Here is a 25,516-nt window from a genome sequence, read left to right as displayed (position 1 = left end):
ATCAGGGTATTGAACACCCTGTATCTTATTACAGTAAAGAACTACTCAACTATTGAGAAAGAGCTTTTGGCCTTGATTTTGGGTTTACAGCATTTTTCATTTTATTTGTGTTCTGGTTTTGACCCCATAGTCATTTATACCGATCATAACCCACTGAAATTCCTTAGTAAGTTTAAAGATAAAAATCAGAGATTGACAAGATGGAGTCTACTTCTTCAGGAGTATTCATTAGACATACAACATGTCAAGGAGAAAGAAAATGTTATTGCAGATTGCTTATCTAGACTTTAGACAGATTGTTTTAGAGTAATAAGAAATTTCCTTTGTAAATTTCTTTTTTCTTTGTGGGGAGGTGTTACATAGCCTATGATTTCATCATCCTTTGTGTAATTCTAACGTACAGTGTGCTGCCTGTTTGATCACGAGCGTGTTCTACCTCACTCCCTTCTACCGTTATAGTAGAGTAAGTCGTTCTTTCTGTTGTTCAGAGCAGGATTGTCAACTCTTTGTCCCCATGGCTTCATTTGCGCGTCCTTCTTACAAGTTGTATCAAGCTCTGCCGGCCCCTATATAATGAGCTCAGTCTCTACATTATTGCCACTTAGATCTACTCATTTTGTTCACATCTCTGTCCTCCCCTGTACAGTTATTATTGTGAGTGCTCAGGAAGTCTCCAACCATCTAGCAGTTGTGTAATTTGAGTATAAGTGTTGTTGCATTTTGTTCTTGTACTGTGTAGCATAAGTTGTTAATTTGTAGGCCTAGTGAGGTTTTTGTAATTCATGTAAGGTTCTTATTGTTAGCCATTGTTCATAATAGTTTGTATCTGTAATAATTTATCTTGCATTAACTGAGCATTACCCAGTGTATTTTCATTTTTTGTGTCCCCCCCTGTGGCGGGGGGGACAACCTGGCCGCATTATGGGGTGGTACTACTACTCTGCGGCCAGGTTGTGTTAGGAAGAATACTGCCACCGTATTCCCTGCGTGTCGTAAAAGGCGACTAAAAGGGGCGGGATGAGGGGACTAGGGACCCCCTCCTCTGTTTTGTAGTTCCTAAAAAGAGACAGGCCAGAGAAAGGGATGGGGGATGGAGTTATCCCCGTACCCTGAAGATTGGGTCTATAACTGTGCGTGGATGTAGTACGATTGAGGCTAAAAGAGAGGAGATTGGGAGAATGTTTGTGAGAAGAAAGTTGGATGTGTTAGCTTTGAGTGAAACGAAGATGAAAGGGAAGGGGGAATCTATGTTTGGAAGTGTGAATGGAAGATTGTCAGGTGTTGATAGAGGAAGGGCAAGAGAAGGTGTGGCCTTGTTAGTGAGTCTGGAAGTTCAGCAATGTGTGATTGAATGGAAGGAGGTGTCATCGAGACTGATGTGGGTGAAAGCGAAATTTGAACGTGAGTTGTGGGTGTTTGTGAGTGCATATGGGTCTGGTAGTGAAAGGGATGAACAAGAGAGGGAGTCATTCTGGAATGATGTTGATGAGTGTCTGCAGAGTTTTGAAGAGAATGTGAATATGGTAATGATGCGAGATCTGAATGCTAGAGTGGGAAATGTAGCAGTTGAAGGCGTGGATGGTATGCATGGTGTGCCTGGAAGAAATGAAAATGGGGAACGAATGATAGCGATGTGATACAGGAGCTGGGGCTGTTTTGCTGCAAGAGGATGATCAGGGTATTGAACACCCTGTATCTTATTACAGTAAAGAACTACTCAACTATTGAGAAAGAGCTTTTGGCCTTGATTTTGGGTTTACAGCATTTTTCATTTTATTTGTGTTCTGGTTTTGACCCCATAGTCATTTATACCGATCATAACCCACTGAAATTCCTTAGTAAGTTTAAAGATAAAAATCAGAGATTGACAAGATGGAGTCTACTTCTTCAGGAGTATTCATTAGACATACAACATGTCAAGGAGAAAGAAAATGTTATTGCAGATTGCTTATCTAGACTTTAGACAGATTGTTTTAGAGTAATAAGAAATTTCCTTTGTAAATTTCTTTTTTCTTTGTGGGGAGGTGTTACTTAGCCTATGATTTCATCATCCTTTGTGTAATTCTAACGTACAGTGTGCTGCCTGTTTGATCACGAGCGTGTTCTACCTCACTCCCTCCCTTCTACCGTTATAGTAGAGTAAGTCGTTCTTTCTGTTGTTCAGAGCAGGATTGTCAACTCTTTGTCCCCATGGCTTCATTTGCGCGTCCTTCTTACAAGTTGTATCAAGCTCTGCCGGCCCCTATATAATGAGCTCAGTCTCTACATTATTGCCACTTAGATCTACTCATTTTGTTCACATCTCTGTCCTCCCCTGTACAGTTATTATTGTGAGTGCTCAGGAAGTCTCCAACCATCTAGCAGTTGTGTAATTTGAGTATAAGTGTTGTTGCATTTTGTTCTTGTACTGTGTAGCATAAGTTGTTAATTTGTAGGCCTAGTGAGGTTTTTGTAATTCATGTAAGGTTCTTATTGTTAGCCATTGTTCATAATAGTTTGTATCTGTAATAATTTATCTTGCATTAACTGAGCATTACCCAGTGTATTTTCATTTTTTGTGTCCCCCCCTGTGGCGGGGGGGACACAACCTGGCCGCATTATGGGGTGGTACTACTACTCTGCGGCCAGGTTGTGTTAGGAAGAATACTGCCACCGTATTCCCTGCGTGTCGTAAAAGGCGACTAAAAGGGGCGGGATGAGGGGACTAGGGACCCCCTCCTCTGTTTTGTAGTTCCTAAAAAGAGACAGGCCAGAGAAAGGGATGGGGGATGGAGTTATCCCCGTACCCTGAAGATTGGGTCTATAACTGTGCGTGGATGTAGTACGATTGAGGCTAAAAGAGAGGAGATTGGGAGAATGTTTGTGAGAAGAAAGTTGGATGTGTTAGCTTTGAGTGAAACGAAGATGAAAGGGAAGGGGGAATCTATGTTTGGAAGTGTGAATGGAAGATTGTCAGGTGTTGATAGAGGAAGGGCAAGAGAAGGTGTGGCCTTGTTAGTGAGTCCGGAAGTTCAGCAATGTGTGATTGAATGGAAGGTGTCATCGAGACTGATGTGGGTGAAAGCGAAATTTGAACGTGAGTTGTGGGTGTTTGTGAGTGCATATGGGTCTGGTAGTGAAAGGGATGAACAAGAGAGGGAGTCATTCTGGAATGATGTTGATGAGTGACTGCAGAGTTTTGAAGAGAATGTGAATATGGTAATGATGCGAGATCTGAATGCTAGAGTGGGAAATGTAGCAGTTGAAGGCGTGGATGGTATGCATGGTGTGCCTGGAAGAAATGAAAATGGGGAATGAATGATAGCGATGTGTGTTGAGCGAGAGATGGTGATTGGGAATACGCTGTTTGAGAAGAAAGATATTTATAAGTATACATGGGTGAGACAGGAGGGTGGAAGGGTTGTTGATAGAGCCTTGATGGACTATGTGGTTGTGTCTAGGAATGTAATAGGAAGATTGTTGGATGTGAGAGTTCTGAGAGGGGAGGGTGGAGGTATGTCTGACCACTACCTGGTGGAGGGAAAGTTAAGAGTAGGTAAGAGATGGATGAGAGCTAGGAGGGTTAGGTGTGGCAGGGAGGTTTTGAAAGTGATAAAAGAGAGAAAATGATAGAGTATCAGGAAAAATTGAAAGATGAGTGGAACGCAGTGAAAGATCGGGAAAATGGCAGCATGGAGGAGGAATGGCAGTTGTTTAAAAGTGCTGTGGTGGGGCATGCAGAAGAGGTGTGTGGTGTGAGACGTGTGGGTGGTGGTGTAAGAAAAGGAAGTGAATGGTGGTGCGAGGAAGTAAGTATGGCTGTGGCTGAGAAGAGACGTGCATATGAAGTGTGGCTGCAGAGGAAGGATGAGATGTCATATGAAAGGTATAAGGAGAAGAGGAATAGAGCGAGAAGGGCTGTGCGTGATGCTAAAGTGGCAGCAGATGAGAGGTGGGGTAGGCGGCTGACAGAGAATTTTCAGCAGAATAAGAAAATGTTTTGGAAGGAGGTGAAAAGGGTGCGAAAGGGAGAGTCTGGGAAGGAAGAACGAGTAAAAGCAGAGGATGGAAGGATGTTAATTGAGATGGATGCAGTAAGGAAGAGATGGGCAGAGTATTTTGAAAGATTGTTAAATGTAGAGGAGGAAAGGGTGGCTGAGATTGTGGCGGATGGAAGGGTGCAAGGAATAAATGTGTTGGGAGAGTTGAATGATTCTTTGATCACGAAGGAGGAAGTGGAGAAGGCAGTAAAGGAGATGAAAACAGGGAAAGCTGCAGGTATGGATGGGTGTGCTGTGGAATGCCTGAAGGGTGGTGGAGTGATTATTGTTGACTGGTTAGTAAGATTGTTGAATGTGTGCTTTGAGAAAGGTATGGTGCCAATTGACTGGGCAAGTGCTTGTGTGGTCCCGTTGTATAAAGGCAAGGGTGATAAGTATGAATGTACTAGCTTTAGGGGTATAAGTCTGTTGTGTGTGGTAGGTAAGGTGTATGATAGAGTGTTAATTATGAGAGTTAGAGAGGGTACAGAGGGAGTGATTAGTGATGAGCAGTGTGGCTTTAGGAGAGGGAGGGGATGCGTTGATCAGGTGTTTGCTGTGAGACAAGTGTGTGAAAAGTATTTAGCGAAAGGCAAGGATGTGTTTTGGGCATTTATGGATTTAGAGAAAGCGTATGATAGAATTGATAGGGAGGTTTTGTGGACTGTTTTAAGATTGTATGGACTTGATGGTAGGTTACTAAAAGGGGTGAAAAGTTTTTATGTAAATAGTAGAGCGTGTGTAAGAGTGGGAAATGCTGTGAGTGATTGGTTTCCCGTGAGAGTGGGGCTGCGACAGGGATGTGTGATGTCGCCTTGGTTGTTTAATATTTACATGGATGGTGTTGTAAGGGAGGTGAATGCAAGAGTTTTAGGTGGTCTGAGTCTGGTAAATGTTGATGGAGGAGAGTGGAATCTGAAGCAGCTGCTGTTTGCAGATGATACTGCACTGGTGACTGATTCAGAGGAGAGATTGAGACAGTTGGTAGAGGAGTTTGGAAGGGTGTGTGAAAGGAGGAAATTGGAAGTAAATGAGAATAAGAGTAAAGTGATGAAGTGTACGAGGTTGATAGATGGTAGGGGGATGAATATAGTTTTGAATGGTGAGTTGCTTGAGGAGGTAGATTGTTTTAAATATCTAGGGTCACATGTTGCTGTGGATGGAAGAATAGATGCAGAAGTGAAGTTTAGAATGAATGAAGTAGGAAAGGTGCTGGGAGGAATGAAAAAAGTGTTTAAATGTCGTTCGCTTAGAATGGATGTAAAGAGAAGGCTGTATGAGGGTGTTGTGGTACCGACTGCATTATATGGGTCTGAAACATGGAATATGGGTGTAGCAGAGAGGAAAAGTTTGAATGTAATGGAGATGAGATGTCTGAGGAGTATGTGTGGAGTGACGCGTATGGATCGGGTCCGAAATGATGAAGTGCGAAGGAGAACTGGAGTTGTTCGGGAGATGGCTGGTAGAGTTGAGCAGAGGGTGTTGCAATGGTTTGGGCATATGGAGAGAATGGATAATGAGCGATTGGTGAAAAAGATAACTAGATCTGATGTGAGAGGTGTAAGGCTGAGAGAAAGACCACAAATAGGATGGATGGACAGTGTGAAGAGAGCGCTGGATGTGAGAGGGATGTCTGTTGAGCAAGGAAGAGTGGCTGTGCGTGACAGAAATAAATGGAGAGAAATTGTGAATGAATAAGTGATGACGCAGCCCTGAGGGGATATTCTCCCGCATTTGGTCTGAGCAGCTAGTCAGGTCAGGTGCGGGTAAGGGGATGGGTCTGTTATGATGTGGCAGGGGTAAACCAGTTCTGCTGTCGGGCCCTGCTGCGGATGTCACTGATTGCATTGCCCAGTTGACCCTTGTGCGGTGTGGTGCGGTGAGGATCTGTCCGTTCTCCCCTTTGGGGCTAAGATGCGAATGAATGTGTTTGAATGGATGAGTAAATGGAGAGTGAGTCGTCCTGTCTCGGCTACCTCCCTTTCCTTGGGGGAAGCAGCCTAGGTATATAGATAGATAGATAGAATTTCGTGTTAATAGAGGCTATTGCAGTTAACCATATATTTAATCTGTTTTTTGCCATTACATTATCCTTATGAGTCCTGAATGTTTTGTTGTTAGTTTGAGCATTAAACTTTAACTTGTAATTTTACCTAACTCTTTTGTTTTGAACCTGGAACTTTACGGGACAGTAGTGATTTTTAGTATTCTCACTTAAAGTGTACATTATCTTTCTCTGTTCCGTAACAATATATATATATATATATACCAGTGATCCATCACTCATCCAGACGCTCAGTATCCAGACTTGTTCAGTATCCAGATACTGGGCCTTGGCTCTGTTAAACCATTATCCGAAATTACTTGCTATTATCGAGACATAAATGTGCCCGAGAACTTCGGCTGGCCAGCTGACATGTCCAACCATTCGGTATCGTGGCCACTGGGCTCCAGCCGTGACCAGGAAGAAGTCCGTAACCCACAACCCACGCTAAAATGTCCGTCCACCCCTGTACTGAATGGTCAAAGTTGCGTGCTCGTCTGATCACTCCCAATGAACCTCCAGCACCTGAGCAATATGACTGTAATCCGAAAGTGGTGGCAAAAACATCCGTAAGCATCCCCACCCAATGTTTAGCATTGCAGGGCCACCGGGCTAGCTCTTTCCTTACTGCCACTCCATGCGTAACACAGTCCACAAGCCACAAGTACATGCTTGATAACAACACCCGTCTGCCTCTCCACTGAATGTCGAAAGTCACATGGCCACATGGATAAGTCTTGACTAGCCATCACCACCATCAAATAGAGACCACAAGCCACTAGTACATGTTCAGTGACAGCACCTGTCCGCCTCTCTACCGAAGGTTGAAAATCACGCAGCCACCGGGAGGCACTCACACCACACACACACAAAGAGAGAGAGAGAGATATCTTCCCACACTGAATGCAGTATCAGAACAGTAATTTCTGTATCAATGCATATGATAGTACAGTACTGTACTGTACAAAGTATTTATTGTATGTGTGTACAAACAATACAGTACTGTACAATACACTTCCATTCAGTATGGGCATTCGTTTCAATCCCACAGTCACCCACCTTTGCCAAGCAGCAGTAGTGGGATAGGGTTGGTAACGTAAAGTAAAGCCAACATATGTAATTTGCCTGGGAAACACATTGAGCATATTATTTTAGAAAATCCTATGGTTATTTTTGAAAGTACAAAGTGAGTGTGATTCCTGGCTGAGGGATTCAGGTGGCCACCGCACAGTAGTCAGATTGTCCAAATACTTGAGCCAAAATCTAAGGATTTTAGCATCCCATTCTCACTAGCACAGTTATTTCTTATCATCATAATCAAATGTTTGCACGTGTTTACGTAAGTATTGTATTATGTATATGTTGTACTATGATTTTAATTGATACAATGAATATTAAGCAAACACTCGGGAAATTAAAAACACTCGTTTTGATCAGGTATGTAACAATTATTATATAAATTTACATACATATCAATAAATAATAACAAAAATTAAGTAGAAATCTTGAAATTAGTATACTGGATGAATAAATGTTAGTCTACCAGACTAGAATTACCCCTTTCTCACACACACACACACACACACACACACACACACACACTCTCTCTCTCTCTCTCTCTCTCTCTCTCTCTCTCACTCAGTCTCTCGTTCTCTCTCTGACACACACACACACACACACACACACACACACTTGCTCTGTCACATGTATTACTTCAAACTTCAGGAGACATTAACAGGCGTATGACGTCTGATGGCAGCTGCTGTACCTTATGTGCACATTTTTTCCGTAAGCTAGCAAGGACAGGATCTGATATTAAAAGGAGCCAGTGCATGAGGTCAGTGTTGGATCTTATTCTTGATTTTTTGCAGGTATGGTGTTCCCTCGAATTTCTCAGAATCTTGTGTGTTCCCTCTAATCCCTCTTCAGATGCTTGCCCAACAGGTATACAGAGGGAATCGATAACCTGACTTTAATGCATCAGCATCTTATGGACTGAAATAGGCATATAGTACCAACATGTAGAGGTGTGCGGTACGTTGGAGGACTACTGGGCCTTGAAATCAGGCTGTGAAGCCTATGCCCAGAGTCGGTCACATAAAAAAAAAAAAAAAAAAAAAAAAAATTATACAGGTCAATATAGAGTTTGGCAGTTTTCTTTGCATATTCTTCATACTTGGTACTGTCTATGCTGTATCCTGCATTAAGGGCACAGAGTAGAACCGAAAGCTGATGAATAAGTTGTTCATTAACTCCAGTAATCCTGGATACAATATCTGTATTCGCAAAAAACCTTCTAGCTGTGTTTCCGTTGTTGGTGTTTCCTGACCCTTGAGCTGGACGGTCTACATTTAGTCCCAATTCTTCCTTCAATTCCATGTAAATCCTCTTCTTTTCTTCATTATATATCTTCTTGTTCTCATTCCCTTTAATCATCCACGTTTTTAACTTCATTCTGTATCCTATGTGCAGAATACATTCCATAGTATTAATGAGTAGGTGTAATGGTGATAGTCCATATGAAAGTGCATTTTCATCAACCTCTTTATCTCTATATCCTTTAAGTCATTCATGGCTGATGGGTTTGTCCTTGGCTTGCATATGTAGCATGATGCAGCAGATGGGATATTAGTTAGAGCTTGACAAACTTTCCCATCAACCATAGTCAGTATTAACTTATGATGAACTTCAACATTTTCTAATACTGTAGGGACAAGATTTGTTATTGCCTCCTGAAGTTCCAATATCTCTTGACGTGTGCTCTCTGCCGTTTCTTTTCTGAAGCCGATTTTGATAGGACGACAATAATAAGGAGAAGAGGGAGATGGATTCTGCCAAATTATTTTCTTGTCATCTTTGAGGGACAACCTTACGGGGCAAATGAAACTTGATACTATGCTTGCCTCACTTACATCACTGTGCATCTCTTGATTAAATTTTATTGAATACAAAGATTGGTCCCCACTTCCATCTATTCCATACTTAGTCAATAGTTCCAGAATCAATTTTCTTGGTTCGTTATTTTCGTTGGAGAGCCTGGACTTGATTATATCAATGGTAGTTTGTTGGGCCACTAACAGACGCTGAGCTGTGTGTGTTAATAGACTTTGAAGAGAAATTTGTGCTTCAAATTCAGAGACCTCAACACCTTCAGGGTAACACTTTTGTTTTTCACATAATACCTTTTCATATGAAGGATACATATAACACTCTTTCTGTCTATGAGCCTCTCTTAAGAAAATATAACTCTCTTTACTCATGTCCGTTTTTACCATAATGTTTAATGCTTCAGCTGGCGAGAATGCAGACTCATTTCTATTGTTAGATTTTTTCAAAATTTCTGCCGCCCTTGATGTTGAGGAAGTAGCTTCATCACATAGCTTAGCGACTTGAACCTTTCCTTCATGGCGCAATTTCATATTAGTAGCATAAGCTAATTCGTCTGTGGAAAAGTTTTCTCGGAGTAGCCTGGTTCTCCTGCGTTTAGTGCTGTCACTTGCCTCACCAAATTCTGTCACAGGTCTTCCCCTACCACAGGTGTTCGAGCTCTCACTCTCAGTTCTCCTGTTTCCAATACTTGCTTCTACACACTCGGTCTCAAGTTTAATGTTACCAGTAAGCCAGTTTCTATTTTTACTTAAGAAGTACTTCTTCACACGGTGACATTTTCTCCACTTAATATTAAAATAACAAATTAGGTTTTTCTTTTGGGTATCTGATAATGTTTTGGAGTGGTTGTGAGTTTTTTTGGTGGTTCTTTACTGCTATGTCAATTGCTTGTTCAAAGGTTATGTCTGTATCACTCGACAAATAACATGTCACTATGTCTCCTCTCTTAATAGCAGCCATACCTTCAAAGAAAAGAAAAACCCATATATGAGATTTTTTTTTCAAGAGTATGCGTAATTATCACAGTTTTCTCTAGTATTCAGTCGATGTTCTTTAACTTTATTTGAGTAACTATTTTAAAATTTTAAACTCATGTTCTGCATTTCATTGTATAATTATACCATAATCACTTTCTTGTTCACATATATTATATTCACATACGCAACCTTCGTATATTCATGTATTATCTAGATATAACAAAATACAACAAAAAGGCAGCTCTTACTTGTAATCTGTGTTATTGTCCATTAGATGAAATGTCAAGTGATTGATGTTTGTTTACATTGAGGAGCGAAGAAAACGGAGGTCACACTGCTGACTCACGCTGAGTGGGCGGTGGATTTGAAATGTCATATGAGTGCAAGCGTGAAATGATAGTCATATATACATTATTTTCTCACAGTATTGCGAATAGTAGCACCCATGTTGTGTTTTATTACATAGGTAAATACATAATCTTATTGTTAATATGTGTCACAGTCTGTAGAAATATGTAACTCTATTAAAATTTTACATGTTTTCAAAATAAACTATAATGACAATAGTATATGCATGTGACCACTCCAAATCATTATGCATACTCTTTTTAATGTACATTCATTCGTGCCTCATTATATGGTCCCTACTGATGGTTTCATTTTTGTGAGAGCAATGTGATGAATTTACAAGATTTTATTTTACCATGTTTTTCAGCCTATCTTAATGATTATTAGTAAGACAGTCATGTAAATGGATAATATGTATACTATCTAAGATAGTACAAACAGCTTTTGAACAAAATTGTGACATTGATTTTTGCTCACATAATGATGGATTCTGACTACTGTGCACCGTGCGTGTAACACAGACCACAACCCACGAGTACATGTTTGGTGACAACGCCCATCCGCCTCTTTATCGAAGGTCGAAAATTGGGCGGTCACTGGGAGACACACACACAAAGAGAGAGATTCCATCACATGCTATGCATACACTAAGAGTATCAATACAGTAATATCTGTACCAATATATATGATAGTACATTACTGTACTGAACACCGTACAGTACTGTATGTGTGTACAGTATGTACAGTACAATACTGTACTGAACAGTACACTTCCATTCGGTATGGCTATTCGTTTTAATCCATTCACTGTGTCAGTGTTTGTTTACTTGTACATCCTGTGGGTGGCAGTTTTCAAATATTTAGAAAAAAATATTAGAAAAAAAATAATAGTCAACAGATAGAGAAAAAAATCTCGAGTTCAGTGGCTTATAACACAATATAGCATACAAACAAATAACCTCTGATACAGGTCCGTGAAGTAATAAATATTCCCTGTGCGGTGGTGCCAGGCGAACGATGTGTTATGGTTGCACTGTGTTGTCAGTGTCAATCTTGCGATCAGATAAGGTGTAAGTCAGCCTCTGAACCATTATTGTCATCATCTAACAGCATATCACTATCATTGCTACACTCATCCAGATTTTTCATCCAATATTTGCTTGGGCTAATGCTAGCGGCGGGATGGAGAAGATTTCGTACCCTTACCTTCGACATTTTATAGGTAACTGAGCTGAGCTCTGCACCTGGTAAAAATGCATATTCTATGTATGGCAATATTCTGTAGGGTGCCTTGAGTTGCAAGCTGATTTATTTTTTGCCATTTCTGATGGCGGAATTTTTGAAAGCAGGAAATCACATGATACAGCTGCAGTGAGAGCCATTTGGACTCAGATATCATATATGATACAGCCGCAGTCAATGGGTCAGTACCACAGTCCTCAGCCAAGCAGCACTATTAGGACAGGTTAGGTTTGGTAAGGTTAGGTAAAGATATCCTATGTAATTTTGTCTGGGAAAGACATTTAGAATATCTTTGAGAAAATTGTTTTTTTTTTTTTTTGTTTTTTTTTTAACGGTGGAGGAGAGGGTTGTTCCTGGCTAAGGGGTACTGGTGGCCACCATGCGTGTAACACAGACCACAAGCCATGAGTAAATGTAGGGTATAACAGCCTGTCCAGCCCTACACCGAATGGTGGGAGTCCCCCGGGTTCTGGGATTAGTGCAGAAACTTCCCATCACATGCACCTGTCCACTTCCCTACCGAATGGTCAGAGTTGCCAGGCAGGCCGTATTAGTCATACACTGCCTGAGGCGGTGATATACTGATCATCCACTGTTACTGTCATGTACTAACCCTTGCCTGGAAGAATGGAAGCGAACATTAGAGACAGATGTCAGTTTCCTGCATGTTGCTTCCTCTGCACTCGAAAGCAACCATTGGATGCGATATGGCAGCACTGTACTGTACTACTTGCCTGTAAATAGAAGCCCGTACCTCAGTTCCCGCCTTTCTGCCCCTAGTGAGTGGTTCTGCTTGTTATGATGGCTGTGACTGTGGTTGCTTATGTGGTGGTTTCCTACCTTCTTCAGGTTTTGGCCCTGCACTGCTGTATTCTTGAGTGTGTGGTGATGGCCCTACCACCACCTGAGGAGTGGAAGAGAAAAGTTCTGAGTCTTGAGAGGAAGCGTGAGATATTGGGGAAGGTTGACTTGGGCTGGACCGTAGGACGCATTCATTACGAATTTGATCTAGCCTGTTCAACAATGTATGATATCAAGAAGTCACACAACAAGCTTACGCAGCATGGACAGGACTTTGCCAAAAGCTCATGTTGCAACAACAAGAAAGTAATAGCCCAGGTCCAGCAGGCTATTATCAACCGGTCGACATTGATGTGGTTTCATCAGCAACGTGGTGCTGGTGTGCTAGTGCATGGGATGGGGGTGAAAGCTGCTGCTGAGAAGTTTGCATGCGTGCACAACGTGCACAACTTCAAGAAGTCCGAGAGGTGGCTCTTTCGGTTGAAGCTATACCATGGACTTACTGGGCATAGGCCTTGGACGTGGCAGCAAAAGAAGTAGACCCATTTCACCATAAAGTGCAGTGCCTAATCAAGGACGAGGGCCTTGCCTTGGTCAAGTCTATAATGCTCACGAAACTGGTCTGTTCTACCACTCCCTGCCCACCCAAACCCTGGCTGAGTAATAGGAGAAGTCTGTGCCTCATCGGAAGTTGTTCAAACAACTTACAGTACCTCAGTTTTGTGCTGTGCCAATGCTAACGAGATGCATCACCTCAAACACGTTGTTGTTGGGCATGCGAAACAACCACGTTGTCTCCGTGGGTTGATGGATAGCCAGCCTGTTTTATGGTACTATTCTCTGAAGGCTTGGTTTACCGCTAAGATCTTCAGAGATTGGTTCCACAGACATTTCATCAAGGAGGTTATCCGTTATCTAACAGAGGTCCTTGGAATTGCTCACGACCACTTGAAGGCACTCTTGCTCCTGGACAGTGCTCCTGTGCATCTGTCTGAGAAGGATTTGGTTGCTTTTGATGGGTATATTAGGTGCATGTTTCTGCCATCTAATATGACTGCTCTGATTCAACCCATGGACGAGGGTGCTATCATGGCTGCCAAGAGACTGTACTGCTGGAGGTTCCTGAACAAGGTGATGGTGGTGCTGGAGGATGAGGATGCGGTGGAGGACACACATGTGGAGCAGATCTTGCAGAATCTTCATTATTATGACCTGAAGTCGGCTGTGTTCAAGTGGGCGAAGGCGTGGAAGGAAGTCTCCATCAAAACTCTCAAAAGTGGTTATTCTCATCTTCTGCAGTGAGCTGATGCCTAGCATGAATTCGAGGGTTTTGATGTGGATGATTTCCATATTCACCTGAGACAAGCAGGAGAGCAGGTGGATCTCGATGATGTGTGGGATTGGTTGGACGACGATGGCAGCGATCCTGGTTATCAGATCATGTCTGATGAGGAGCTCACCGCTGCTGCCTCTGCGGGTACGGAATAGGACAGCGGGACTGATGAGGATGAGGACCATGACTCGCAGCCCTCCGCAACTCTTTCAGTCCTTCATCTCAGTGTCCTCCATGGTTACCTGGAGGGGGTGCTGGAATATGTTGAGCACCCACATTGTGACAGGGACTTGGTGCGGTTCCACCTGGCAATGGACCTGCGGGCAGTCCAGGACGCTGTAATCATCCAGCAGAATCGTCGGTCCTATTGTCAGACCAGGATTGACTTGTTTGTCAAGACTGCAACCCTCATGAGTGCCAGCCCATTCTCACCACCAGCACCAGCACCAGCTTGTTTCTCGCCCTCACCTTCGAACCCACAACCGAGCACGTCGACAGCCGTTGAGTCTCTGTTAGACGTAAGTTTGCGGCTGTCTTTAGAGTCTCCCAAGGTGAGTAGGCCACCATCACCGCACTGCACATCACCGGTCATCACCCAACTCCGACACATGGAGGAGGACGAGGAGGATTTTTTTTTCTTTTTTACCTCTGTTAGGTGCTACTGTTTGCCACTAGACCACACAGGACAACTCTACACCTGCTGGAGGTGGCGAGTTACAGAGCCTGGCATCAGTGCAGTGGGTGGTAAATACCCCAGTTGAATGTTTTTCAGCAAGTTGCTTTTGGTTTCTTTCATAGTTTCCTTGGTGCTAAAATTTATTTAGGATATTCCTATGTGTCTTTTGAGGTCACAATATGGCAGAATGACCCAAAAACAGTGTCAACTAGAATGGCGCTCAGTAGAGTGATTACCTCTGCCAAAGCCTAACATGCAACTCCTTTTAATTCATGTCTAATCCAATATCAAACTCATAACCCTATAAGTTATAACACCCGTGCTAAATTGCACACATTCGTAGATACCAACGTACTAAATATGCCTGACTGTTTTCATCAAGATCCATACATTATTCACTGAAAAATTAACAAAACGTCAAAAAACGCCCTATCTCACAATGCTAAAGAAAGTGAAAAAAAAATCCTGGATCCGCACATTTATCTGGATCTGCACCAAAATTTAATGGAGTCTCTTCTGGGCCAAGCCCCATTCTTCTACCACGTTTCGTGGCAATCCGTCCAGTAGTTTTTGTGCAGTCTTGCTCACAAACCAACATACCAACCAACAAACGGACAGGGGTGAAAACATAACCTCCTTGGCGGAGGTTAAAATAGGAGAGTTACTGTACATACCGGAACAGTAGTGTTTAGGTAGGGTGTTTTTTTGTTTTCAGTGCTTGTTTAATGGTTTTCTTGGTGTTGAAAATATTCTGGATAATCCTGTGTGTGTTTTGATGTCTAAATATAGCAGATTGACCTGAAAAAAGTGCCAAAAATCGGAGGGGTACTGTCCATACAGTAGTGTTAAGGAAATTTTTTTTTTTCAGTTTTGTTGTTGTTGTTGTTGTTGTTGCATGGTTTTCTTGGTGTTGAAAATTATTTAGAATATTCCTATGCATGTTTTGATGCCAAAATATGCTAGAATGACCTGAAACACTACCAAAATAAGGAGGGGTACTGTACATACAGTAGCGTTTAGATAGGGTGTTTTTTTGGTTTTCAGTAGTACTTCTGCATGGTTTTCTTTGTGTTTACCATTACTTTTGATATGCCTATGTGTGTTTTCATGTCTAAATATGCCTGAATGACCAGAAAACACTGCCAAATTAAGCATAGGTACCATACAAAAAATGTAGGTATAGGTTTGAGGTGGGTCTAGGTTGGGTCTGGGAGTGGTAGGGGAATAGTGTTCAGTGTCAGGATGTTACCACTACACGGACATGTATTTGGCTCTATTATGTCTGGATAAATGCGGGATTACTATACAATATATCATCATCATCATCCGGACCTCCATTCCTACCGTATCTACATCTACGTCTATCTATCTATCTAATATATATACATGGAATATGGGTGTAGCAGAGAGGAAAAGTTTGAATGTAATGGAGATGAGGTGTCTGAGGAGTATGTGTGGAGTGACGCGTATGGATCGGGTGCGAAATGATGAAGTGCGAAGGAGAACTGGAGTTGTTCGGGAGATGGCTGGTAGAGTTGAGCAGAGGGTGTTGCGATGGTTTGGGCATATGGAGAGAATGAATAATGAGCGATTGGTGAAAAAGATAACTAGATCTGATGTGAGAGGTGTAAGGCTGAGAGGAAGACCACGAATAGGATGGATGGACAGTGTGAAGAGAGCGCTGGATGCGAGAGGGATGTCTGTTGAGCAAGGAAGAGTGGCTGTGCGTGACAGAAATAAATGGAGAGAAATTGTGAATGAATAAGTGATGACGCAGCCCTGAGGGGATATTCTCCCGCATTTTGGCCTGATCAGCTAGTCAGGTCAGGTGCGGGTAAGGGGATGGGTCTGTTATGATGTGGCAGGGGTAAACCAGTTCTGCTGTCGGGCCCTGCTGCGGATGTCACTGATTGCATTGTGCAGTTGACCCTTGTGCGGTGTGATGCGGTGAGGATCTGTCCGTTCTCCCCTTTGGGGCTAAGATGCGAATGAATGTGTTTGAATGGATGAGTAAATGGGGAGTGTGTCGTCCTGTCTCGGCTACCTCCCTTTCCTTGGGGGAAGCAGCCTAGGTATATATATATATATATATATATATATATATATATATACATATCTAGGGGAAGGTCTTGTAGGTATATGAGGTACCGTCATAGTTGGCGAGGACCATCGGACCCCATTGAGATACATAGAGCTCCACTGAGTATACTAAATAAGGTGGCACAAAACTTTCATCTCAACAGAAAGTATGTGGCAGGGAGGTGAGATAATTTGCCACAACTCTTCCATCCAAACATGAATGATCTTGCAGATGATTTGATGGCCATTCCTTTTTGGATCATCATCCACTAAAGGTCCTAATGTACTGCCTCCTGTGCTTATGGGCAGTGTGGCAACAAAAGTGAGTAGACAATGTCGTGGCAAATTAGGAACAAGAATATTAAACAGACTGAAATCCATGAAGATCTATACATACAATGTATAGAAGATTACAAACTTGATAACTTAATGACTCAGTTAGAAAACATTAGTTGGGATATTGCAGGTTTGAGTGAGATCCACAGAAAAGAAGAAAATGTTTTTCAGCTCCAAAACAGCAACCACCTATTTTGCTACAAGGAAGGCAGAATTAAAGAGTTAGTGGTGTAGGATTTCTAACTGCAGACAACTTTCTTAAACACAGCAGTGAATCTGACACAGCAGCGTGGATTGTAATCAGACTGTGCAAAAAATACACCCTGAAAGTACAGTAATACAGGTATATCCATCAAAATCTCCAAGGCCAGGCGAAGAAACAGAAACTTTCTGTGACGACATCTCTCAGATTATGAAAGAAGAAAAGATCACATATTCTACACTCATGGGAGACATCAATGCAAAGGTTGGCAAATCAAAAAATGGAGAAACATGAATAGGAAAATTTGGAGTGAGAGAAAGGAATCAAGGAGGATAAATTGTGGTAAATTTTGCTGAAATGTATCACATCAAAATAAGGAACACGTTCTTTCACAAAAGAACAGTGAGAAAATGGACGTAAAGTAAAAAATGAAGAAACAAAGAATGAAATCGAGTTAATTATATCACATATGAATAACACAATCATAAATGCCACGGTTATCAACAAGGTAAATATAGCAAGTGACCACAGAATGGTGGATTGCACGGTCAGATTCAGTTTCAGATATGAAAGAAAGATTATTAAAAATGAAAAGATATTCCCAATAACATTAAGAGAAAACAAAACAGCATTTCATAAAGAAATGACGAACATATTTCAGGCTTTAAGTAATGCTGATTGTGACAGTGATGAGTTCACTGATAGAATAACAAAGGTGCTAAAAGAATAAGTGGAGGTAGTAGGGAAAGCTAATACAACCAAAAACAACAATTATTCGGAAAAGGCACTCAAACTAATGAAAAGAAAGGAAATAAATTTGCAAAACAAAGACGAAATAGAATGAACGGAATTTAAATAGCTTATCAAATAGAGACAGAGGGAAGAAGAAAACTAAGAGAAACATGGAGCAGATCTAGGAAAACATCAAAACAGGAAAGAGTTTGAATCATATCCAAAGTGAAATGGCACTAGGAAAACAACAAATTTTATCACTGAAAGACAAAAACGATGAAGTCATTAAATGCAAAGATAGTTGAAAATTTTCCCAAAGAACTATATGCATGAAAGACGATAGTTCCAATAGCTAACTTTTCAATTGACACGAATGAAATACCTGAAGTAACACTAAACGAAGTACACATTTCACTTACAAATATGAAAAAAGAAAAGGCCCCAGGAGATGAAGAAATAGTAATAGACTTACTGGTGGATGCAGGAGTAGAAGTACAACACAGGCTCGCTCACTTATATTCTCGGTGTATAAAAAAGAAAGAAATTCCCAAAACATGGAGTAATGCAATAGTTATTTTACTCTACAAAAAAGGCGACTCAAAAGATCTTAATAACTACCGACTTATTAGCTTACTATCAGTTATTTACAAACTCACTACTAAAGTCCTTACGAACAGAATAACAACTATTTTGGAAGCAAATCAACCTCGTGAATAGGCAGGATTCCGAAACAGGTATTCGATTACTGATTATATACACACAATAAATCAGCTAACTGAGAAAACTACAGAATATAAAAAACCACTGTGCTTAGGTTTTGTTCATTACGATAAGGCTTTCGACTCAGTGGAGCACATAGCAATTATTAATTTGTTGCAAGAACAAGGAGTGAATAAGAACATTTTATATCTGCTTGAAAAGTTATATAAAGAGGAAACTGCTACAGTTAAACCACATAAAGACTCGGAAAAAATTACGACTGAGAAGAGCGTGTGTCAAGGAGATATAATTTACCAAAATTAGTTTTAACATGCCTAGAAAGTATTTTCAGAAACGTAGACTTGGAAAATAAAGGAGTAAACATAGCTGGAGAAAAGCCAAACCATTCAAGATTATTCAGATGACACTGTCCTAATCTCAGAGACAGCAAAGGTACTGCATGAAATGTTAAATGACTTGAACAAAGAAAGTCTCAAATTAGTGCCAAAGATGAACCGAAGTAAAACTAATGTTTAACCCACATACACCAAAGAATGGCATCACTCTGGGCGAATTCTTGGATAATTCGAGGAGTAAAATTACTGCAAATACTAACGAAAGACCATGCTAGTGAAATAAAAAGGCTTATTATAATTGGATGGTAAGCATTAGGTAAGCATAAATACATCATGTAAAGTAGCTTGCCCCTATGTATGAAGCAAGAAGTATATAACAAATGTATAATTATAGTTATGACACAAGATTGTGAGACCTGGAAACTGACAAAATCGATGGAAAATCAACTAATTCGTCCTCAAAGAACATTAGAAAGCCCAATGTTGGGAATATCTTTAACAGACATGGAAAGGTCAACTTGGGTGAGACACTAGACTAAAGTCAAAGATATTATAGAAGTTAAAAAAGATCAGAAATTAAGGTGGGCAGGTCATGTAGCAAGAATGAGAAATAACTAATGGAGACGAAGATGACTGACTGAACTCCAAGAGATTGTAAGCATAGCAGAAAAAGGCCAGACGGGAGGTGGAGAGATGAGATAAAGTACGATAGTTTGCAGGCACAACATGGCAGACTTTGACAAAGTCAGGGAATTCATGGAGAAGGTTGGGGGAGTCCTTCGTTCAGTAATGAACTTGTAATGGGTGATGATTATATATATATATATATATATATATATATATATATATATATATATATATATATATTTATTTATTTATTTATTCTTGACAAATAATCCAGATCAATATCGGATAGAGGTAGTGTCACCACTTGGATCCTCTGACCACAATTTCATCGAAACCTCATTAGTTAACCCTCCCACACCTCCCCGTTCTGAACCTGTCAGGGTGACCCGATGACACTTTGATAGGGCAAACTGGGATGAATTTAGAATTTATCTTGCTGACATTCCATGGCAGTCTTTCTTCTCTAGTGATCCCAATTCTACCCAGTCCCACAATTGCGACTTAATACTAGCTGGTATGGATTTATTCATACCAAGTCAACAGTTCACTAAAAGATCGAAATCGCCAAAATGGTTTGATGGCAACTGTGCCAGAGCAACAGGCCAAAAGTCATTAGCATATAACTCTTACTCAAAATAAAAAAACATCTGAATCACTCTCTCAATTTAAAATTGCAAGGAATCATGCAAAAGCTGTAATAAATCTAGCTAAATCAAACTTTCTTCAAAAGCAAGCATCAAAACTACTTAACAACCCTAATGACAATAGAACATTCTGGTCAACTCTTAATTCTTTCAAGAATAACTTTAACAAGTCATCATCCATTCCCCCACTAAAATCTTCAGATCGCAACATTACAAATGACCCACGTGGGAAAGCAGATATTTTTGCCAGTACATTCGCCAGAAATTCTAACATAGATGATGCCAGCCAGAACGTCCCAGTACTAGAACTTGACTTTCCCGAAACTGTTCCAGTTAAAATACAGACAAGATACGTAAAATCCATCCTAGACCATTTACCTACCCACAAAGCTCCAGGCCCTTATGGAATTCCGCCAATTGTTTTGAAAAAGTGTTCCTCAGAACTTGCCTCTGTTCTAGCTAAATTATTCAGACTATGCATACGTACTTCTTGATTCCCAAATTCATGGAAAGAAGCCAATATCCACCCAATTCCGAAGAAAGGAAGTACCTCTGACCCCTCTGATTACAGACCAACAGCTGTCACATCTTCCCTTTTTTAAGGTATTTGACTCTTTAAAAGCACATTGTTAAACATCTTGAATCCAACAGCTTAATTAGTGACAGACAATATGGTTTTCGTCGCGAATGATCCACCATTGACATACTCAATCTCCTAACTCATACCATCCATCAATTGACCTACGGTACATGGAGAAACTCATGCAGAAGCCCTTGATATTTCTAAAGCTATCGACAGAGTATGGCACCGTTCCCTGCTGTCCAAACTCCCCTCCTATGGACTAATGTCTTTTGTTCCATTGATTTCCTGATATCTCAGTGAGAGAAAAATAAGAGTAAAAGTAGATGATGTATATTCCAATTTCCACTCAATCAATGCTGGCGTGCCACAGGGATCAGTTCTGGCGCCAACCTTGTTCCTGGTTCATATTAATGATCTCTTATCTGTCACCCACAATCCCATCCACCCATATGCAGATGACTCAACACTACATAGCTCATTAACACTCAGACACCCATTTACAAAGTCTAATATTTCTACCTCTCAACTCAGGACAGCTATCTCCATAAATCAAGACCTATCTACGATCAGTGAAAAGGGACAAAATTAAGAATACTCCCCCAGTATCCCTGCTTGTCGTAAAAGGCGACTAAAAGGGTTGGCGGAGGGTTAGTGCCCCTCCCTGGAAAACAACTAACTAAAAAAACAAACAATAAGCCTCGGACAAGGACTGACCAAACGATGACGACCAAGGACCGGACAAAGGACATGGTAATTGGAACTTGGAATGTAAGGGGAGCGAATGATGAGGTGAAAGAGAGAGAGATTGTCCAGGTGCTTCAGGGTGAGAAAGTGGATGTATGTGGAATAACTGAAACAAAATGGAGAGGAGAAAATGTGAGAGAATGGGAGTATGGATGGGGTATATGTGCAGGAGTAGGTGAGAATGAGAGGGCAAAGGAAGGAGTATGTATAGTTGTGAGTAAAAGATGGAAGAGGAGCATAAGACAGTATGGATCAGTTGGGTCAAGGATTGTGTGGGTAAAGTTGAAAGTTGGAATACAAATGTGGGCGATTGTGTGTGTGTATGCACCAACGCATGATCATGCTAGAAGAGTGAGAGAAGAGTTCTGGACAAATGTAGAAGTGTGCATGGAAAAGTTTGGAAGGAATGAGAGAGTGTTTTTGATTGGTGATATGAATGGTAAAGTTGGGAATGTGAAGGTGGATGGAATAGTTGGTGAGTGGGGTGTGCCTGCTGAGATAGATGAGAATGGGAGTGTGTTAGTGGACACTTGTGCTGGGAGGGGGTTGGTGATAGCCAATACCCTCTTCAGGCATAAAATGATCCACAGGTATACATGGCGAGTGATGAGAAGGGTGGGTGGTGAACTGAATGAAAGGAAGGCAATGATTGATTATGTGTGTGTGGATGAAAGGATGCAAAGATGTGTTAAGGATGCAAGAGTGTTTAGAGGCTGGGGGAGTGGACTTTCTGACCTCTACTTGGTGGTGGCCAGAATTAAAATGCAAGTAAGATGGAGGAATAGAAGAAGGGAAAGACGAGAGGAATGAGTAGTTGCAAGGAGAGTGGAAATGTTACAAGAGGATGAGAAAAAGGCAGAGTATAAGAGAGAAGTGGAGGAACGATTGGGCAAATATGAATTGGAGCAGATGGGAGACGTGGAAGGTGTGTGTAAGATATTTACAGAAGAAATATGTGCAGCATGTGATGTGGTGTGTGGAAGGAAGAGAAGACGGAGGGGGGTGCAAGGAACAGCGTAATGGACTGAAGAGGTGAAACAGGCTGTGGCACAAAAGAAGAAAGCATACAATGAATGGTTGAGAAATAAGGGCGTGGAAGAAGTTGAGAGGCGGAAGAGAGAGTTATATGTGGAAAGAAAGAGAAAGGTGAAAAGATTAGTAAGAGAGAGAAGAGAGTGGATGAGGAATTTGGAAGGAATTTGAGTGTAAAGTGGAGGAACTGTAAGAAAATGTTCTGGAGAGAGGTGAAAAGAGTAAGACAGGGTGGAAGTGATGTTAGCAGGGGAGTGAAAGATAAAAATGGTAGATTACTAGTGGAGAAGGGAGAAAAAGTGAGCAGATGGAGAGAACACTTTAAGGAATTGTTGAACGTAGAGGATGGAAGTAATGTGAGTATAAGTGGCTGGGGAATGGCTGGGAGAAGAAGGGAGGTGAGAAGACAGGAAGAAATCAGTAGGATAGAAGATGTGGAAGCAATGAAGAAAGTTAAATCGGGGAAAGCCCCAGGAATTGATGGAGTGTGTGGTGAAATGCTGAAGCATGGGGGAGAGATAGTAGTAGAATGGATGTGGAAGATGTGCAGATTCCCCTGGGAGGAAGGTAAAGTCCCGGAGGATTGGAAGTCAGGTATAATTATTCCCTTGTGCAAAGGAAAAGGGGGAAGAGAAGTGTGTGGTAATCATAGGGGCATTTGTCTTCTCAGTATAATAGGAAAAGTGTATGGTAGGATACTTATAGACAGAGTTAGAGAAAGAACAGAGAAATTAGTTGGAGAAGAACAGGGAGGCTTTAGGAAGGGAAGAGGTTGTGTAGATCAGATAATCATTCTTAGATCTTTAGTAGAAAAGTTTCTAGAGAAGGGAAAGAAGTTGTATGCGGCTTTCATGGGTTTGGAGAAAGCATATGACAGAGTGGATAGACAAAGATTGTGGAAAGTATTAAGAATATATGGAGTGGATAGGAAGTTGTTGAATGCTGTGAAGAGTATGTACGATGGTGCGAAGGCTGCAGTGCGTGTGGATGGTGAACTAAGTGAATTTTTCTCTTTGAAAGTTGGTTTGAAACAGGGATGTGTCATGTCTCCATGGCTGTTCAATCTGTACATGGATGGGGTAATAAAAGAGGTACAAGGTAGGGTAGTGGATGTTGGAGTGGCCCTGGTGAGAGAGGATAGTGTTTGGAAACTCCCTGTACTGTTGTTTGCAGATGATACTGTGTTTTTGAGTGAAGACAATGGGGAGCTGCAAGGCTTGGTGGATGAGTTTGAGAAAGTGTGTAAGAAACGGAATCTAATGGTGAATGTAGGGAAGAGTAAAGTGATGGTCTTTGAGAGAGGTGAAGTTAGTGAATGTACAGCGAGGTTGGATGGTGAGGAATTGGAAAATGTGAGTACGTTTAAGTACTTGGGTAGTATGATGAGTAAGGATGGAGGTTTGGAGGGTGAAGTGCTTGAAAGGGTACAGAAGGGAAGAAAGGTTGCTGGTTCTTTGAAAGCAGTGATAAGAAACAGGGATGTGAGCATGGAAGTGAAAAAGTTACTACATGACAGTATTGTGATACCAACTCTAACGTACGGAAGTGAAGCTTGGACATTGTTGGAAGGACACAAGTCAAAGTGAAAGCAGTGGAAATGAGTTATTTAAGAGGAGCCTGTGGAGTCACGTGGAGAGACAGGCTGACGAATGAGGATATAAAGGAGCGTTGTGGTGTTGATGTGGATGTGATAGGAAGCGTTATGAGGAACACACTGAGGTGGTTTGGCCATGTGGAGAGGATGGAGGGTGAAAGACTGACGAAGAGAGTGTATGTGAGTGAGGTGGAGGGGGGAAGAGGGAGGGGGAGGTCGAGGATGAGATGGAGGGATGGGGTGGAGAGGTATATGAGAGAGGGGGGGGGGGTGTTGGGAGCAGGGCAGTGAAATGGCGGGGGACAGAGCGACTTGGAGGCGATTTGTTTGTGGCCACTCCAAACGGGATTGAGGCGTCTGGGAATAGATAGATAGATAGAAAACTAAATATATACAATTTACTAACAGACAGATATTGCCAGATTCGTATATTACCTTCAGTGCTACTAAATTCCCATCTCCAAAAGTATTGAAACTCTCGGCGTCTCACTTAACAATGCCCTCAGCTGGACGTCTCATGTTAGATCACTTGCTCAACTGCCTCAAAGAAAATTGGATTATTGTACAGAGTCCGTAACTTCTTCACTGACGAGCAGTTAGCTATAATTTATAAGAGTCACATGCGCTCTCAGCTTGAATATTGCTCACCCTTTTCGAATGGATGTGGAGAGGTTGCATTAAAACAACTGGGCAAAATTCAGAACAAAGCTGTTAGAGTTATTAACAACCCAGCCATTACAAATAAACTACCTCCCCTACAAGTAAGAAGGAATGTTGCCTCCCTTGCATTATTTTACAGATATTTTTATGGTAAATGCTCAGACGAAGTTGCTTCCATGGTGCCACCTCTCCATGCCTTCCCTCGTGTTACAAGGGCATCTGATAGCGCTCATGACTGGAATGTCACTCAGCCATATTGCAGAACGTCTGCCTATCAGAATTCTTTTATTCCCCAAACTGCATCTCTCTGGAACTCGCTTCCCCAGAGTTGTTTCCCTCCAAACTTCAACCTACAGCTGTTGAAGTCTAACTGTTACAGATATTTTACGAACAGAGGACACCAGTAATCTGGTGTATGGATTATTTTTTTATTCATTTGTTTTTCTTTCCTCTGTTCTGTTATTTAATATATATATATATATATATATATATATAAATAAGAGCCGAGTTGTTTGTTTGTTTGTTTGTCTTTTAATTATGCCCAAACCAAGGGCGTGTCCCAAGGATGGTTTTAGGGAGGCCAAAATTCAGATCTGTGTCATTTGAGGTCATTGGTAGAGTGGTCGCCTTTTTGGCCTGGTGAACGTCGGGCAACCCAGGAGCACAATTTTTGGCATGGAGACTCACATGGCCTCCAGGTCGGACATAGGCTATGTGAGCTTGAGTTTCGAGATCATTATTTTGAGGTCACCAGTTGGAGGTCATTTGAGGTCACCGGCAATACTCGCATGAAGGACTGAACTCAGCAGCCCAAGAGAAGAAAGCTAGAAATATAAAGAACAGATGCAAGGATGGCAAGTTGGAAAAGACAAGGTACACAGCGGTCCCAAACTCCGCAA

Source organism: Coenobita brevimanus, chromosome 17 (genome assembly GCF_032717465.1).
Source record: "Coenobita brevimanus isolate Jiangsu-jjx chromosome 17, ASM3271746v2, whole genome shotgun sequence".
Taxonomy (NCBI): domain Eukaryota; kingdom Metazoa; phylum Arthropoda; class Malacostraca; order Decapoda; family Coenobitidae; genus Coenobita; species Coenobita brevimanus.
The sequence above is the reverse complement of the archived record's forward strand: the minus strand, read 5'-3'. Positions refer to the sequence as shown.